An 18,921-nucleotide genomic window follows, 5' to 3' on the forward strand; every position below is an offset into this window, starting at 1 on the left:
TGCAGTAACTGGGTGTTTCAGGGTTTGAGCCTCGAGCAGAACCATGGGAACTTCTCCTGGTCCAGACAATTCTCTCTTCCAGGGGGAGAGAATATCTGTCTTGGCCAACAGCCCTGATTTAATGGTTCTCACTGCCATAACCTCAATTCTCTCCTCACCTACTCTGCAGTTCCCCAGAATCCATCCTAACAGCCAGACCCCTCTTTGCCAGTAACAATTTCGTTGATGGCACCCAGTTCCTCGCATTGCCCCAAATTGCAGCTCCCAACGACAGCAATTCCAAGTGTCTCCATTCCCAAACCCTTTTAAAGGCTGCCCAAAACAAGGGAATGAAAAACCTGCTGGTTGACCTAATTGGGTACTGCCAGGTTGTGCCTCTGCTCCACCTCCCATGACCCATTAAGCTACAGGGCATCATCTCCTGTTAATTAATAGGCTCAATTAAGAGTATTTTGAGCTGAGCCTCCTTTAACTGTGTTACAACCAAGCAAAACCCACAGACAGCCCCAAACAAATGAAATGGTGAAAAATTATGGCAAAATGGTGACCATCAATTTACCCTCCTCTATAATCTCTTCTTCTTTATGGGGGTCTGCTTCTTACCTTGGGATTTCCTTCCACAAAAAACGAGTGTAGAACTGCTCGATCAACACATTTCTTACTTCCCACAGCACAAATTCCTCATTAAATTAACAAAGCAAGGAAAACAGCCAGCCAGAAACTGGAAATACAAACAGCAGAATAAATCCTAAAAGACTGTTAAGCAAACTGTATTGAAGATTTGCTTTGATGTGTCTTCATTTTGATGACCATGAGGGCTAAGTTGAGGCCTACCTTAATTTAGCTGTTATTGACGGCACTGAGACAACCTTAAAAAAAACACCCAACCAAAAACCAGCTCCTTAAGCAGAGCTTTCACTTTCAGAGTGGTTTTGGGTGCTCTTCTCTCTGCAGGCACACTCCTTTCCCTGGTGCTCCCTTTCCTTCAATCCAGAGCTGGAGAGCTGTTGAGCCAGGCCTAAGAACAAGCTGCAATTAAACCCTGAGCATGCTCTACCCAAACACAATCCCTCAGGACAAAGAGGAGGCTGCCACATTCCAGGGACAGCGCTCTCAGGGGAAATTACACCTCAGTGAATCAGTGCAAGAGCAGGTGCTCACTCTTTGCCATGGAAACAGGTGAGGGGACACATTACAGAAGGAATTGTTTCAGTGGAGAGGCTTCAAGAGCAGCAGCCTGGCTGGGAAACTGAAGGTGAGAAAAGTGGCATGTTTTGAATTAGTCCCAGGCAGAAGATGCCACCCCCCTGAGTAGCTCTTGTCTGAAGCACCCACAGATGCTCAGGCCACACCATTGTTTGCAGAAATCACAGCGTGAAGTCATTTACTGAAACAAAACCGTGTGGCGAGGAATGGAGCAGTGAGCAGCCTGATCCCAACATTTTTATCCTTGGCTTCCCCCTGCCACCCTCACATGAGCTTCACAGGCAGAAGAACCATCCCTGAGATCAGAAATGTGTTCAACAAACCTTCAGATGCTCGTGCTCCATCCCACCATGGTGTTATTGAGAGCTTTGATGGGTTTGATCCCGGCATCCACAGCCATCAATCCCACTGACTGATGGCCATGCACACAACACCTGGAGAAGGGAATCAGAAGGAAAGAGCATCCCTGGAATAATTCAATCTGCATAAAACACCTTTCCTGCCACTGCACTATTCCCACTTGTCATTAATTACGACATTTCCAGCAATTTCTTAATTGATTTGAAGGAGGGAGTCGTGCATTTGGGGTTCTCAATCAATTCTTCTCCTCTCGGTACATTTAACTGCTGCAGAGTTTTCCACAGCTATTTTGTTCTTCACAGCTCCTTGAAAAACACCTCAGCCTCCAATTTATTTCCAGTCATTAAAGTGAAATCTTTCAAATGGACAATATGATTTATAAAGTGGGAGAGATACTTTTATGCACTGCTTTATGAATCCTAAGCCTTCAATATTTGTTACAGCTCTTTATTCATTTGGTCTGAAAAACCAGAAAAAAAAAAAAGCTCACCGCTGAATAAAGAGAGAAACGATTCTCAGCTTTCAAACAATGAGCACATCAAATTAAAAAATCATTTATTTCAGTGCCTGCTCCATCGCAACAGCACACTATTGTGTGTGGAGCCTTCAGCTGGCACATGGATATTCTGTGGCTTTGAGGGAAAACCCAAAAGTGAGAGACTCTGGCAGAGCCCAGAGGGATCCACAAACTCTGGAGTGGGACTGAAACTGCAAAGTTCATGGTTTTTTTCCTAGAATCATAAATGGTTTGGGGTGGAGGTGTCCTTAAAGATCCTTTTTTTTCCAGCACGCTGCCCATGGGCAGGGACACCTTCCACCATCCCAGGCTGCTCCAGCCCCAATGTCCAACCTATCTTGGGCAGTGCCAGGGCTCCAGGGGCAGCCACAGCTGCTCTGGGCACCCTGTGCCAGGGCCTCACCTCCCTCACAGCCAGGAATTTCTTCCTCATATTTTATCCAATCCTATTCTCTGCCAGTTTGAAGCCATTCCCTCTTTTCCTGCCATTACCTGCTCTTGTCCAAAGTCTCTCTCCATCTTTCTTGTAGCTTTCTTCAGGCCACAACTAGTTCATCTTCTCCTCCCCAGGCTGGACAACCCCAATTCTCCAGCAGAGAGAATTTCCCCACATCAGAGCTGTTCCATCCCTCTGCTCATCCTGGTGCCTCCTCTGGACTCGCTCCCACAAGTCCGTGACTCTGGGGTCAAGGTATTCCAACATCTCCAAAACGCTGAACCACATCCAGCCTCTCTGGGAAAGGAAACACAGTTTGTGCTGCTCTGGTGCACAAAGCCATCTCTTCACAGCCCCAAACACCCCAACTGTTGAAATGAAGGGAGCGACCCATCTTCCTTGATCAGCATCTGACTCCGCTTTATTGATCCACTAGGCACTTTTTATAACAGTGCTAATTCACTTCATGCACATTGCAAAATCTGAGCTCCTGATAGGCTGCAGAGAAAACTTCAGCTCCTCCTTTGGTTTACAATACCTGAAGTTAGTTTACTGAAACCAAGATCAGTGTTCTCACCATGATATGAAAAGTTCTCAAAACCTTCATATCTGTTCCCAGACTGGCCGTCTGTTCCCAGTAGCAGCCAAGGACATAACGGTCTGAGAATCTTGTTGTTTATATAAAAGGTGGCTGAGAACCTTAATTATTTACAGAACCAAGCCTGGCAAAGGCTGCTTTACAGCAGGCTTTTATCTTTCCCTCAGCTGAGTACCTTCATGGCCTCTTTCTTTAAGCCATGCTTGAACCAGGCTCTCCACACCCAACCACATCCATATTTCTCCAGAGAGCTGGTGTCCGGTTTTTGGCTGTTTGGAGGGCCTGGAAAGGCCCAGAGTGGCCTTGGGGCAGCCCGCGTATCAAAGAAGAGGCTTCAGTTCTTCTTTCGGTCTCTGTGTTTATTAATTGTTTATCTAAAAGATTTTCTTTCGGCCTGACAGAGCTCTGCTCAGCAGCCAGCCATGAGCACACTGTGCTGCCCTCCGGGCAGCCACCTATCTTTATACCCATTGTTACGTGTACAATATTTATCATTTTTCCCCAATACCTTTTACCCTTATTGCCCAGTGCACTTTTAGTAATGACCAATCCCAAAGTGCCACCATCACCACAGAAGATGGAGGAGAAGAAGAAGAAGAAGAAGGACAGGACACGCCCCAATTCCTCCATCTTACTTCTCTAAACCCCCCTGTACAGAAATCCTAAACCCTGTGTCTCACCCTCTAATTAACCAATCCCTTCACCATTCACCCCGGTGAAACCCTCCTGTCCTCATACAGGTGTCATCTCCTGTGTAGGATCAAAGTCCAGCCACCAGACACTTCTGGAACATTCCAGGACTCCCGAGCCCCCCAAGGGTGGTCTCAGTGGCTCAGCTCCTCAGTCCTGAGGTGCTGAGATCCCACAAGCTGGAACAATTTGTTCAGCTGTCCCAGACTAAGGCCCTTCATCCTCCCCTCCTCCTGGGCAGTGACACTGCTGCTGTGCCAGCCTCATGCCCAGTCCAGGAGGATCTTTGCCATCCATCCTGGATCCTGTTCCTGCCCTTTCATTTCCCAGATAATTCTCACTCATCCCTTTTCATCCAGCCATGCCTTTTCCAGTGTTTTCTGTCTCAGCTGTTTTAATCTAATCTTTCCTGCTGGCTCAGGATAGCTCTGCTTTCAGCCCTCATTTATCACATAACCCCATGGCAGCTTTACCTGATTTCTGGGAAGTATTAAAATTTTCTCTTTATTGTTTTAAAAATCTATTATGAACCTCTTGACTCCGCTGCATTGTGCAAAGAAAAATAATTATAAAAATACCCACTCTCTTTAATACCAATAATTTGTCATCTACTGAGTTTTTTTTCTAAGTATAATAGTAGCTTAACTCATTAACTTTATGCTAAGTACAGCAATTTTGCTGTCTCCTACCCAAATATTTCTAATATTAATGATACAGCTTAGATAAAGTGATTTAAGTAGTTGTACATACAGTGTGCTTATGCGACGATAATTAATTACCTCCAAGATTGAACTCCAATCTTTCACTTCCAATTATGCTTTCATATTTCTGATGATCAGCCTGCAAGAGTTCTTCTTCAATTCCATAATCCAGTTTGACATTAAACCACAATTGACTGGGAGGGAAGAGGAAAGAGTCGTGTGCCTGTGATGCCTTTTGGGGCTACCTAAAACCAGAGGCCAGACAAAATTAAGGCAATAAAAAGCAGTTCTGTTGATTGAAGGCCCTTCAGGTACATCCAGGGCAGACCAAGCCCCTCAGGGCCTACACCCAAACTGCCCCACGGCTCACGGCCTTCACACTTTTATAACTTTGGGCCATTTGCACTGAAAAAAAACAAAAAATAAATTGTATTAACGCATTGTGCTTAAATTCCCTGAAATTGTCTTAAACACACACAAAATGAAAACTTTCAGGAGAAAATCACCACAGACTACAACTCCAAGCAGTGCTGTCTCCAATAACTCTCCCACACATATTCCCAACAGCTGAAACAAACCAGGACAACTGCACAATATTCAGAAGTTATTCCAGACTTGACTCCATGGATTCTTTTTAAAACAATCCATTTTGCAAATTAATTAAAATTTTAAAAGCCCTGATAACTGCAGATGATGAGCACTAATCTTGGTCCTCAGCATCCGTGGAAGTCTTTCCCTCCTGCCTGAGCACCACATGTTCAGAATAGATCCAATTTTTCCATCTTTTATTTGCACAGGTAGGGATTATTCAGTTTATTCAGGCAATTATCTCAGCGTGATTCATCATCATGATGCTCCAAAATAAAAGCAATCATGTTAGATTGGTGCAATTAAAAAGGTATTTTTATTTTTGGAGGAAAAAGTTACCTGTTGAACTGGGAACTTTTCTCCAAACAACATCAGGGTACTTGTTGAACTTGTGTGAAACATTTCTTTCCTCTCCTTGAGGATCAAATGCAGAGCTCTGAGCTTTCCCTTGGTTAAATATCTGTAAAAATAAAGCTCTGCTTTGTAGATGGAGCTAAAATAAAATGTTATTGGCCTTTTTTAATGGCTGGAAATCTCATGATTTCCAGGAGCAGAGCTCACACAGCACTGCAGGGAAAGCACTGAAGGAATCAGGGACCCAGGAACCACTCCAGGGAAGGACAAGAGGAAAGCTTTCATTCCAGGAGGTTTTTCTCTCAGTCATACACTTCCATCTGCTAATTAAATATCATTTAATTGACATTCCCAGCTTCTCTGGGCAACCTGTTCCACTGTTTGAGCACCCTCTGTAAAGAATTCCTTCCTAACATTTAATCTGCCTTTCTTCATTTTCAAATCCTGTCTGTACCAGAAGTCCTTTTTACAAGCATCCTTAAGGCACTGGAAGGACTCAAATCTTGCACAAGTAATATAAAGATTTAACTTTATATTAATAAAGTTATATATTTATATATATAACTTTATTAATTTATATATTTTATATATATTATATATATATTATTATTAATCAATCCCTGATTAGGGTATACAGAAATAATGATCAAGGAAGCACAGAAATTAGGGATAGCAAGTTTTAGAGCTTACATTCATTGTCATTCACCTCATCTTTGTTCTTAGGGATGGGAAAGGGATTCTCTGGATATAACATAATTTATTATCTGACCAAAAGTTGAAGCCTGTTGAGGGCATTCTCCAAACCCTTTTTAAACATCAGCAGGCTGGAGGTATCCACTGTCTTTCTGGGCAGCCTGATCTGGGTTAAGATTTCTCAGTAAAGGTCTCAGTTTAAATTTTCTTAGTAAAGAAATGCTTCCTGCTGCCCATTGTAAACCTTCAGAAGAGTTCTGAACCGTTCCCACCAGTCTGTCACTGGATCCCAGGGGAAAAAGTTCAGTTTAGGTGGTTTTGTGCACATATAAATACAGGCACATGTGTCAGTAGCTCTGCACTCCTCACAGAAAAACCTTTGCAAGTGCAAAAGTCACAGAGAGGGCCAGAAACCTCGAGGATGTAAACAGAATAAGAAAATTCATCGCTTCAGTCCCCCTTTGATTTGCAGGGAAAGCAATTTGTGGAGGCAGTGGGCAGAAGGAAATGCAGAGAGGAGCTTGCCCAAGCTGGAACAGGAGCCTCTGACTGCAGAGCAGCACAAAAACCCAGCAAATCTGGCAAATTCCCTGCGTGGCAAACACATTTCTGCACAGACAATGGGCTTCAAACAGGAATTGGTGTTCTGCTCCCAACCAAACAGGGCTGTGGCTGAAATACCTGAAACGTTCAGAGATCTGATTTATTTTTTTAAGTCTCTCTCCACCTTTGATGGTGGCAGAATCTGGAACTCATTATCGTCCCCACAGCTGATTCTCCCTATTTGTCTTCTGTAAAAGTGCAGTGCTCTGGCAGAGCCGCAGGAACTCTGAGAACAGATAAAAACCTGGATTTTTCAGGCTGCTGGAATGTGAGAAAAAAGCAGCTCCAGCAATGCCCCCCATTTGCAGGGCTATAGGGGCAGATTGAGAGGGGCTGGGGTTTGGGGTGGAATTATCCTAAAACCAGTCTGGAGCCCCAACCTCAAATCCTCATCCTGACACTGAGGTCGGAATTTAGCTCAACTGATCTGGAGGCATTTGCTGGGCTGCCAACCCCATAAAACCATAAAACTTTCCATGGGGTGGGCTCTTTTCCCATATTCCTCCCTGGAATGTGTGGGGATTCCTCCCATTCATTCTGGGGATGCTCATCAAGGCCCAGTCCTCAATCTGGGTGAATTCCTTCAATCCCTAATAATTGTTTCCTTTTGCTAACTTTAATATAATTAGTTTAATATCATGGACTATCCGATCTTATACTATAATCATGATTTTTGCTTTTATGCCCTTCCATCAACCTCTAATAATTGTTTCTTTTTGCTAAGCAATATCATGGCATTAATATTATTATTAACTATAATTAATTGACATTGCTTTAACATTATTTTTAACTAAAGTAATATCATGGCTTCAATATTATTTATGATAATTAATATTGCTTTAAAATTATTATTTTTAACTAAAGCAATACCATTGCTTTAATATTAAATATAATTAATTAACATTGTTTTAATATTATTTTTAACTACAGCAATATCATTGCTTTAACATTATTTGATATAGCACTATCCAATCTTATCCTATAATAATAATTTTAACTTTTATACCCTTCCATCAACCTCCAATAATTGTTTCTTTTTAACTACATTATATAATTTTATATAATATTAACTATAATCAACATTGCTTTAAAATTATTATTTTTAACTAAACCAATATAATTGCTTTACTATTAATATATTAAATATATTTATATTTATTAGTGACAGAGTTAACAATAATAAATTACCTTTAAAAGTTTTAACAAGGTTCCAGAAATCGCTTCTTTGTGACTTTAGCACAGGAAGGACAGGGATAACTCCCCAATTTTTCAGTGGCTGCAAAGATGGCTTGCAGTAATTATTGACTGCATTAATTGATTATTTATTGATTGGTTCCTTCTGGCAGTGGTGAAAAGACCAATATCCCTGCTCCAATCATCCCAAATCACAGGAATTTATCTGCATCCCAGAAATTTTCTCAGGAGATTTACCTGACCCTGCCTTTCTACCCCTGTTCAGGAGAATTCCATTTCAAACTCTCTTTTAATTGCCTGGATCTCATTTGAAATCAATCCCTGCACTTCCCCCTTCCGTGTTTCTAATATTGTTGCCGAAGGATCGGGACAATTTCAAATAATTATGTTTTAATTAAGGCTGATTTTCAGTGGAAGTCAAGCACAGCCATTTAACAACTTCCCCATCAGTCCCCAAATAAGTTCCCTGTGATTATCTGGAGCCTCAAAAGCAGCAAGAACCAGGCACTGGTGTCACCTCTGGGGAGTTCATCACAAAAAGAGTAAAGAACTCATTTCTGAGTCACTGGAATGAGGAAACTCAGGACAGGCAGCAAAATAAATAAATAAATAAATACAAGGAATACAAGGATGTAAAAACCCATATCCTGAATTATGGAAGTGCTCTTGCACCCAGAAGTGTCGGATCTTAAGATCTCAGTCCTGAGGTGCTGAGCCACCGAGACCACCTTGGGGGGCTCGGGACTCCTGGAATGTTGCCAGAAGTGTCTGGTGGCTGGACTTTGATCCTACACAGGAGACGACAAGGATGAGGGCTTCACCAGGGTGAATGGTGAAGGGATTAGTTAATTAGAGAGTGAGACACAGGGTTTAGGATTTCTGTACAGGGGGGTTTAGAGAAGTAAGATGGAGGAATTGGGGTGTGTCCTGTCCTTCTTCTTCTTCCTCTTCTCCTCCATCTTCTTTGGCCACGGTGGCACCTTTGGATTGGTTATTACTGAGAGTACACCGAGTTATAAGAATAGATGGTATTGGGGAAAAATGATAAATATTGTACACGTAACAATGGGTATAAAGATAGGTGACGGTCCGGAGGGCAGCACAGTGTGCTCATGGCTGACTGCTGAGCAGAGCTCTGTTCGGCTGAAAGAAAATCTTTTAGATAAACAATTAATAAACATAAAACCAGAAAGAAGAACTGAAGCCTCTTCTCGTCCTTCGATACGCGGGCTGTCCCAAGGCCACCCCGGGCCTTTTCAGGCCCCTCAAACAGCCGAGATAAACCGGACACAGAAGGAAGAACATTCCTGTCGCTCCTGGGCCGAAACTGCCTGTAATCCCTGATTTTTGCAGCAGCAGTGGGGTTTGGAGGGATGTGGCATTATTCCTGAAGGGAATATCCCTGGGAGCAGCGTGCCGAGGTTTGGAATCGTGCTTGGCACAAAGGCACAGCACGCAGCATTTAACGCAAGCAAATTAAACAGCTCATCCTGGAGACACCCCACTGCAGCCACCCCAAGAATTCCCCACGGATTTGCACCTGGCTTGAATATTTACGTGTTAAATTTCAGCCAGGGACATAGCAACGATGGGTTCCTGTCGGTTTTTCCGGCTGTTTGAAGGGCCTGGAAAGGCCCGGGGTGGCCTTGGGACAGCCCGCGTATCGAAGGACGAGAAGAGGCTTCAGTTCTTCTTTCGGTCTCTGTGTTTATTAATTGTTTATCTAAAAGATTTTCTTTCAGCCCGACAGAGCTCTGCTCAGCAGCCAGCCATGAGCACACTGTGCTGCCCTCCGGACAGTCACCTATCTTTATACCCATTGTTACGTGTACAATATTTATCATTTTTCCCCAATACCATTTATTCTTATTGCCCGGTGCACTTTCAGTAATAACCAATCCCAAAGTGCCACCATCACCACAGAAGATGGAGGAGAAGAAGAAGAAGAAGAAGGACAGGACACGCCCCAATTCCTCCATCTTACTTCTCTAAACCCCCCTGTACAGAAATCCTAAACCCTGTGTCTCACCCTCTAATTAACCAATCCCTTCACCATTCACCCCGGTGAAACCCTCCTGTCCTCATACAGGTGTCGTCTCCCGTGTAGGATCAAAGTCCAGCCACCAGACACTTCTGGAACATTCCAGGACTCCCGAGCCCCCCAAGGGTGGTCTCGGTGACTCGGCACCTCAGGGTCAGATCCTGAGATCCCACAGGTTCCAGGTAAAATTTTCACTAATTCAGAATATTTCACTAATTCAGAGTTTTCTGTTCCCAACCTTTGGAATCTCAATGTGTCCGTCTTCCACATGTGGTCACTTCTCCCCTTTCTCATCATCACTGGGGTTTCTATTATTTTTTTTAATCTCAGTGCCACATGTTTGAATTACTAATTGTAATATTATTTATTAGTTAATAAATATTAAATATTTATATATAAATATCCGGGCAATTTCTGCCTGAATCCAGAAGGGTTTCCAGGTTTCACCTCCAGAAACACTTGAAATTATTCTGAATCTCTTCCTGCAGTCCTTGCCAAAGAAGGAAATGATCCAAAAAATCAACGTTTTGGGCTTCTAACACAGAATTCAAACATCTCCATTGGCCATAATTCACTCTTCCCTCCAGACCTACGAACACCCAACCCATTGGTGGAAATTTAAATTAGGATTTTCCTTTTAGCTCATCCTTGATGCAACAAGCAAAGTTTTCACCTTCCAATTTGCAGAGAATTCGGGGTTAATTATTTCAAATTAGAGATAAATTCATATTACAACATTCCTTTCAACTCATCTTTGATTTAACAAGATAAGTTCCGTTTCCAATTTGTGGAGAAGTTGCCTTTAATTATCTTAAATGAGAGACAAATTGTTTTACCTTCCCCTATTTTATCCCATGGTTTTTGTGGTTGGAATGAGGGATTTATTTCCATACTTCAGCTTAAAAGAGAGACGTTAAAAACCCGGGCTCGGAATCAGTGTCAAAATGTTTCAGCTATTTTTATGCTAAACATCATCGCTATGGAAACGCCACAGTTAAATTTAATGTGAATTTTCAGGGATTTTTCTTGCAGTACTGAACAGCAGTAGAATCCAGGCTGGGTTTAAAGTGGGGGGAAAAAATAGGATTTTAGGTGCCTGCGCTGAATTAGAAAATATTTAACCAAAATCATTTTTATTGTTATCATTGTGGGTTTAACCACACCCAGAAAAGTCGCTCCCATCACACCAGTAAAAATTATGACAAAATGGACAAAACACACTGAAATTCCCTTAAAATTAAAACATCAGCCAGGTCCAGCTTTTTACGGAAAAAAATTGATTTTTTTGGCCCTTATTTGGATAGAATAATCTGAATTTCAAGGCTTTGTTCTTATGGAGCACAGGGGAAACAGGTGAGCTCAGCACCTCTGGCCCATCCTGGGGGAATTTCTATTTTTCCAGGATAATCAGAATTTTCCCTGCCCTGATTGGATCACTGGGAATGTTCTACAGGGCCAGTCGGCACCTCTGTGTCAGAATTGAGAGTAGATTAAATCAGTGACAGCAAAAGTGTCATAATAGGATGCCCAAGTATCAACCATGTGGGTCAGGGGAATAAAATAAAATTTCACAAAATAAATTAAAATTAAAAATTTAAATGAAAAGAAATTTTAAATTTTAAAAATATTAAATATTATGTATTCATATATAAATAATTTGTTATTAAAATAACAAGTTTTAAAATAAATCCAAGAAAATAAAATATAAAATAGAATAAAATGAAATAAAGATATAAATTAAGAAAATAAAATAAAAATTTAAATAAAATAAAAATAAATAAAGTAGAAAATAAAAAAAAATAAAATAGAAAATGGAAAACAAAAAAATTTAGAAATAAACTGTAAAAAATAAAAGTAAAAAAATAAGTTAAAAATAAGTTAAAAAAGTAAAAAATAAGTAAAAAAATAAGTAAAAAAACCCTAAAAAAAGTAAAAAAGTAAAAAAAAAAGTAAAAAAATTAAGTAAAAAAATAAGTAAAAAAAGTAAAAAAAGTAAAAAATAAGTAAAAAAGTAAAATAAAATAAGTTTAAAAAAGTAAAAAAGTAAAAAAAATAAGTAAAAAAATAAGTAAAAAAAAGTAAAAAAAGTAAAAAAATAAGTAAAAAAATAAGTAAAAAAATAAGTAAAAAAATAAGTAAAAAAATAAGTAAAAAATAAAATAAAATATGTTTAAAAAAAGTAAAAAAGTAAAAAAATAAGTAAAAACAAAGTAAAAAAAAGTAAAAAAAAAGTAAAAAAAGTTAAAAAAGTAAAAAAAAAAAGTAAAAAAAAAAGTAAAAAAAATAAGTAAAAAAATAAGTAAAAAAATAAGTAAAATAAAATAAGTAAAATAAAATAAGTAAAATAAAATAAGTAAAATAAAATAAGTAAAATAAAATAAGTAAAATAAAATAAGTAAAATATTGTAAAGCTACTGTATGGACCATCACATTTTACACCCTGAGACAAAGCAAACAGCTCAATATAGATGAAGTTCTAAAGTGATTTTTCCTGTCTCAAGCAACACCAAATTCCACAAAAAATCTCATGCTTTGCTAATAAATCACATTTGTGGAAAGAACCTAAAAATCCCCATTGTCCACCTGAAAACTTCCTGTTCTGATACTTCTTGTCACTCAATAAACAACATTTCAAACAAGGATCAGCAATCCTGACAAAACCAAAGCAACATTTCAAACCAGAACAAAAACCCTAAAACCTCATCCCAAAAGCTGCAGCTCTGCAGAGCAAGCCTGGAGAAAAGAAGCAGGGAAAAAAAAGCAGGATTTGGATCACATTTAATGGAATTTTTCCCTTTTCTCACACGGGGTGTCCCAGTAGCAGCTCCCAGGACTGGAGTGCTTTAATGGGAAGCATCCATCAAGTTAATTAGTGTAATTATTTCCTTGCTCCCCAGGAGTGCTGCAGCAGCCCCAGGTGAGGGTGAGCAAGCAGGGCCAAAAAAATCAGAATTTTCTTGAGAAACCCAGAGCTGGCTGATATTTTAATTTTAAGAGCATTTCAATGTGTTTTGTACATTTTGGCACAATTTTTACGTGATGGGCGTGGCTTGTCTGGGCGTGGCAATTAAAAGCACAGAGAAAAAATTGGTTATTGTTAAGATATTTCCTAAGTTGGTGTTGACACCTAAAATCCTATTTTTTTCCCCATTAATCCCCCTGGATGAGAGAGCATTTGGAACATCTGGAAACCCTTCTGGATCCAGGCAGAAATTGCAGGGAAATCTTCATTAATTGAGGAAAAGAGACCTCAGAGCCCTTTCCAGTGCCTAAAATGGACTCCAGGAGAGCTGGAGAGGGATTTGGGACAAGGGGATGGAGGGACAGAGCACAGGGAATGCGTCAAGGCGAGAGCACTGAGCATTTCCTCCCTTAAATTCAGAATTCTTTACATTTGCTGTTGTTACAGGATCAAAAACAACCAACAAACAGGTGGAAAACCACTCCAGCTTCCTGAAATCTCGTACTTACATCAACAACACGCTCTGGCAAATATTTTATGCAGTTTAGGGGCTCGGCTGGCGGGGGAAAAAAGCAGCTTTCCTTCCTGCAGGACCATTCTTTGGAGATGTTATTTTTAAAATCTCTGTTCCTACTCACCTAAGACAACACCTACACCCCCAGCTCATGCCTGGTGACACGAGATTATCACATTTTCATACAAGGCTCCTCATGTTTCATTTATAGGAGCTGGTTTTTGCATCCTTGGAGCTCAGCTCCAGCTGATCCTTTTGTCTTTTTTCGGATCTCGCTGGTGAAGGTCAAAGCAAACCCAATGTTCCTTCCACAAACCCAGTTTTGGAATGGGCTGAGCCCAATTTCCCTCAAAACTGGGGAATCAAAGATTCCCCAATTGGAATCGAGGATCAAGTGGGAGGTGGGAATCAGCTCCCCTCCCTCATTCCCCACCCCTTCCACTCTTTTCCTTTCCTTGGAAAAGGAAAACGTGATTTTTCCAGGCTCAAGGGCAAAGCTGAGGTGCCACATCATGAGACCTTCCCCATACACTGCAGCCTGCCTGTGTGTGCCATAAAACTCCTCATCTTGCCTTGATTTCATTGCTTTTTCCCCACAAAAATTGCTTTTTTGTGGCATATACTCCATGGCAGTATTTGGAGTATAAACTCAATATTAAAGATCTTGATGATTTTTTCCGAGGGAAAAATTTCCTCCCTGCTTATGCTATCTCTCACAGCTGACAAAGTTGATGAGGTGAAGGATCATAGCTAAGATTCCAAAACTTCCCTCCAAGTGCTGCTTTCACTTTGCAGCCTGTGGATACAAAAGCTCATGTGGAAAATAGAGGGGAAGGAGCCCCCTGGGCACTGCCAGGATCCAGGGGCAGCCACAGCAAACCTGGGAATCCCAAAATCCCACCCCAATCTCCCCTTTCCCTCTGTCCTGTCCCTCCTTCCCTCGTCCCCAGCCCATCTCCTGGAGCCCCTTCAGGCCCTGCGAGGGCTCTGAGCTCTCCTTGCCTCCATCACACTTCCATTCTTGAACATTTTCCTGCATTTTCTGCCTGCATCCAGAAGGGTTGCCAGAGTTCCAAAGTTCTCTCCCCTCCTGGAGATCGTCCCCAGGTTGTGCTGCCCATGCCCCCTGAGACAAAAGTTCTCCAAGAACTCCAAGAAATGTTCTTGGAGAAATTTTATCACAAACCATTACCTGAAAATGAAAGGAAACATATTTCCTTTTCCTCTTATATAAAATATAACTTAAGGGATAAGGATTCAGCTATTTAGCTTGGGCAATCCTAAAAAGGACTCTAAAAACCCATTCCTTCATGCCACATTTCCAGGCCGCCTGTATTTTGTGTCCCTTAAAAGTTCTTCATACCATTGATAATAAGAAAATTTTGCCAAGTTCTTTGCACAAAATATCTCAGAGCTAACACAGTTCAGAAAAACCTTCGTCCTTTCCAGTATTTTTTTTCAATTTTCACTCTTTTAGCATCTGGACAAATAATTCCTAAGCATCCCAACATGTGTATATAGCAAAAGAAAAGGGGTTTTGGGGGTTTTTTGGTCTCTTTTTTAACCCAGGTGCTCTCAAGAGAGCATTTGTACAAACTGGTGTTAGACACGGTGCCGTAGGAGGCCTGGAAGAAAGTTTCTATTTGGAAATGCACTTTGCATATCAGCAATGAATAAAACATTGCCCTTTGTGTGCACATTATATCATGGAGCATGACTAATCCGGGGATACATTCTGCCTTCTCTCAATTCCAAAAAAAAAAAAAAATCAGCAGATTAGCTGGCGTTGCCATTAATAAAAGCTAGATTGTCACCTTAAGACTCAGTTAAAAATGAAATAAAACCACAGGGGCTGCTGAAGGCTGTTCCTGTTGGCTGCCCAGCCTGTCAGGATTAATATTTCTGTAAACCTGAGGCCTTCATTCTACCTGACTTTTTTTCTTTTTTTTTTCCATTATCATTTATCATTATCCTCATTGGTAAGCAAAGGAAAAAGTCATTCAGACCTTCCTGAAGACTTTTTAAAAACTCCTTAAATAATGATAATAATGCTTAGCTTAAAAAGGATCATTTTTAATGGGTATGGGCTTGGAGCTTTCTTTTCTTTTTGGAAAGTTTAATGGCTGGAGCATTGGATGATCTGGGATAGTTGAAATTGTCCCTGCCCATGGCAGGAGGTGGAACGAGGTGAATTTAAGATCCCTCCCAACCCAAACCTGTGATTCCATGAATCAGACACAGTTTTTGTTTTAGCACCTTCAAAGGTTGAGAATTGCATAAAAATCAGTTTGCAAAGCCCTGAGAAGGAGCAGGAATTTCCAGAAGTCTCCCTCAGGGTCTGGGGAATGATAGAACAGGCCGGAGGAGCAGCACCACGTCCTGTGTGAGCAACAAATGAAAAACCAGAGAAAACTCTGCTCTCCCAGCAGCTACCAGTGCAAACACTGCAGTTTAGTTGCCAAGCAACCCACTCATCCTCCAAAATTCCTGTTCAAGTAGCAATAAAATCACTTGTTCAAAGGGACTGCAAAACAAAAGCAAGTTGTGGCTCTGCCGCCCTGATTTGCTCGGCAAAGCGAAGGAGAAGGAGAATCTCAGCCCCATCCAAGGTTTATCTGACACAAATAGAAACCACATTATGAAATTCCAGGTGCCAAAGCCATGATTTCCCCATCACACATGGAAGAAGTGCAGGGCTGCAGGGATTGATGCTCCAAAACCTGCTTTGGAAAGGGGGAAAAGCTCCCAGTGCAGCCCTGAGGAGGGCCCAGCTCTGCTCCGGCAGACCAGGCCTTCCTGAGGGGCTTCTGAACTGGGGGGCAGGAATTGCAGCAAATTCTGGCAAAGTGATCACAGCTGAGTGATTACAAACATCTGAAGGTGTTTCTCATCCCAGAATGGGAAGGGAGATTAAAAACCACCCAAGGCCACCCCTGCCATAGGAGGGACACTTCCACCATCCCAGTTGCTCCAAGCCCAGTGTCGAACCCGGCCTTGGGCACTGCAGGGATCCAGGGGCAGGAATTCCATCCCAGCCAGGAATTCCATCCCAAAATCCCATCCAGCTCTAATTTCTGTTAATCTGAAGCCATTCCCTGTGTCCTGTCCCTCCATCCCCTGTCAATTGTCTCTCTCCATCTCCTCAGCTCCCTCAGGCACTGCAAGGACAGAAATTTCTCTTTTCCAGGCTTGGAGCACGCTGGGATAGTGAGAGGTGTCCCTGCACATGGCAGGGGGTGGAATGGGATGGTTTTTCATGTCCCTTCCAACCCAAACCATTCCATGCAAGTAATTAATCCTCCTCAAGGTTTTAATGAGCTTTTTTTTTCCACAGGAAAAATTCAGTTGTTGCTATTTCTGTCCGTGTCTGTGACCCTCCCAACTCATCCTCGTGTGATGGAATTCACAGATGGAAAATAAATTTGGCATTAACCTGCATTTGCTGGGTGGCAGAAGTTCTCTCTGGTGCTCCCCACCACCATTTGCTGAGAGCAAGGATCATCGAGGATGTCCAAAATCCCAAATGCCTCCAGCACAACGTTTGGAACCATATGGCACAATCACATTTCTTGTCAGCTCCTTGCTCCACGTGGCTGACAATTATCTCTGGAAAACATGGAGCAGAGCATATGTTAGACAAAGCAAAAAGAAATAAATAATAATAATAAATAACAATCCCACATTATAGATATTTCAAGAAAGCCATGAAGAAAACAGACCAAGAATTTTGCCACAAAACACAAAAAAAGGAAAATAAAGTTCCCTCCATAACTCCATGGGATGTCAGCAAAACATTCTTGGTTGTTCTGTTTATTTGTTCTGATTGGTGCAGATTCAGAACTTTACAAAAAAGACTTAATAAAGGTTTGGATGCAACCTTTCCAAAGCAAAAATAAGATTTTGAGGAAATAAATAAATCTTTATCCAATGCTACATCAAGGACAAACAAACAGCAAAACCTAACAGAACCAAATAATGCAAAAATCAATGGAAATTTGGTGCCTGGTTGAAAAATCTGCTTTTTTTCATATATATAAAGGTCAGTTAATATTTCCCAGCATTTCACAAGCACATGAAGGGCTGAAAACAGAGAAAGGGGAATCACATTCCTGCCTTGGGGATGTTTTCAGGGGCACTTGAGAAAAATACCAAGAATTGTGCTTTGATTTTCACCATTTGCACCTCTCTGTGGCATCAATTTCAGAACTGAACCGTGCACACAGAGAAATTATTTAAATCCTGGGACAGGGATAACCAAACCCACACAGCCCTAATTTTGTGATTTTGGTTACTCAAACCCTGGGACAGGGATTAAAAATGCTCAAACTGACAGGTTTAAAAAACCCCAAAAAAATCAACAACCCAGCTTATCACAGCACTGACATTCTCTAAGCCATTCTTCAAAATTAAAAAGCAGATTAAAGAAATTCTTCAATTAAATCTCCTTTAATTTGGGATGAAATTCCTCAATCTGCTGGAGCAGTTTGGAGTCTTTTAGGCCCAGATCCACACTTGGCCAGGATTGCAGCCAGAGAAGGAAAATAATCCCTAGAAATTCTCCAGGAAAACAAACAATTCCAGTGCTCTTTTTGCTGTCTGGATCCTTCATTCCTCATGATCTAATCAAATGTTTATCCTGACATCACCTGGTAAAAATTGAACTTAAGCAAGGTTTAAACCAATTTAAATGTCAATTCCTTTGATTTAGCAGAGGGAGCAGATGCATGAGAAAGCAGAATTACCACAGCCCCTCCACCTCAGAGCCACGTTTAAAGCTAAAAATACAGTTTTATTTTTGTGTTGAGATGAGGAAAAAAAAATTAAGAAAAAAGAAAAAATTAGAAAAAAATTATATTTAAAAAAAAGAAAATTAAGCTCTTAATTTTTTGTTAAGAGCTGAGACAAAGCTCAGGTCTTCTTTGCCATCCAAAGGAGGTCCAGCCCTTCCTGGGGATCCCATCTGGATATTTGGGTTATTTGCTGACCTACCTGAAGCATCAGCTCTGTAGCAAAGGGATTTCTGGTTGCCAGGGCTCAGGAAAGGCATTCAAATACAATAAAATGAAAATGCATTCACAGGTAAAATAAGGAAAAGCCTAAGATAGGTCAGGAAATGAGTATGGGAAAAAATGTTAATATGCATCCTGTGCCATGGTGAGGCTGAATTATATTTTCTGTATAAATAGAAACAATAATAAATCTTTGTTTAGATTAACACTGCTTTCAAAATCATCTAATTTATTCTAAAAATGAAGGAAAAGTGCCTGAAAAACATGGGGAAAAAATCCAATCAAAGAGTTTTTGAGCTACAAGTTCCCTGTTCTCCCATCAAACTCTTCATGGAGTTGGATGTCTCTAAGAAATATAAATGGTGCAGTTAAGCGCTGTTAATTATTTTTTAATGAATTTTCTGGGGTCTGTATCTGCTCCCAGCGATCCAGAGGAGATTTATCCCCAGGAGGGA

The 18,921-nt window shown here is 40.9% G+C and overlaps 1 long non-coding RNA gene across 1 annotated transcript; it reads right to left on the reverse strand.

Moving 5' to 3' along the window:
* Positions 1-1,519: 1,519 nt before the first annotated feature.
* LOC141730077 (uncharacterized) lies at positions 1,520-17,053 on the reverse strand. The gene is made up of 3 exons (XR_012581535.1): positions 16,891-17,053; positions 4,587-4,753; positions 1,520-1,640 (listed from the first exon to the last, which is right to left on the reverse strand). It is a non-coding gene; the product is annotated as an uncharacterized LOC141730077 (long non-coding RNA).
* Between the last annotated feature and the right edge of the window lie 1,868 nt (positions 17,054-18,921).

The sequence above is a fragment of the Zonotrichia albicollis genome, chromosome 9, assembly GCF_047830755.1.
Source record: "Zonotrichia albicollis isolate bZonAlb1 chromosome 9, bZonAlb1.hap1, whole genome shotgun sequence".
Taxonomy (NCBI): domain Eukaryota; kingdom Metazoa; phylum Chordata; class Aves; order Passeriformes; family Passerellidae; genus Zonotrichia; species Zonotrichia albicollis.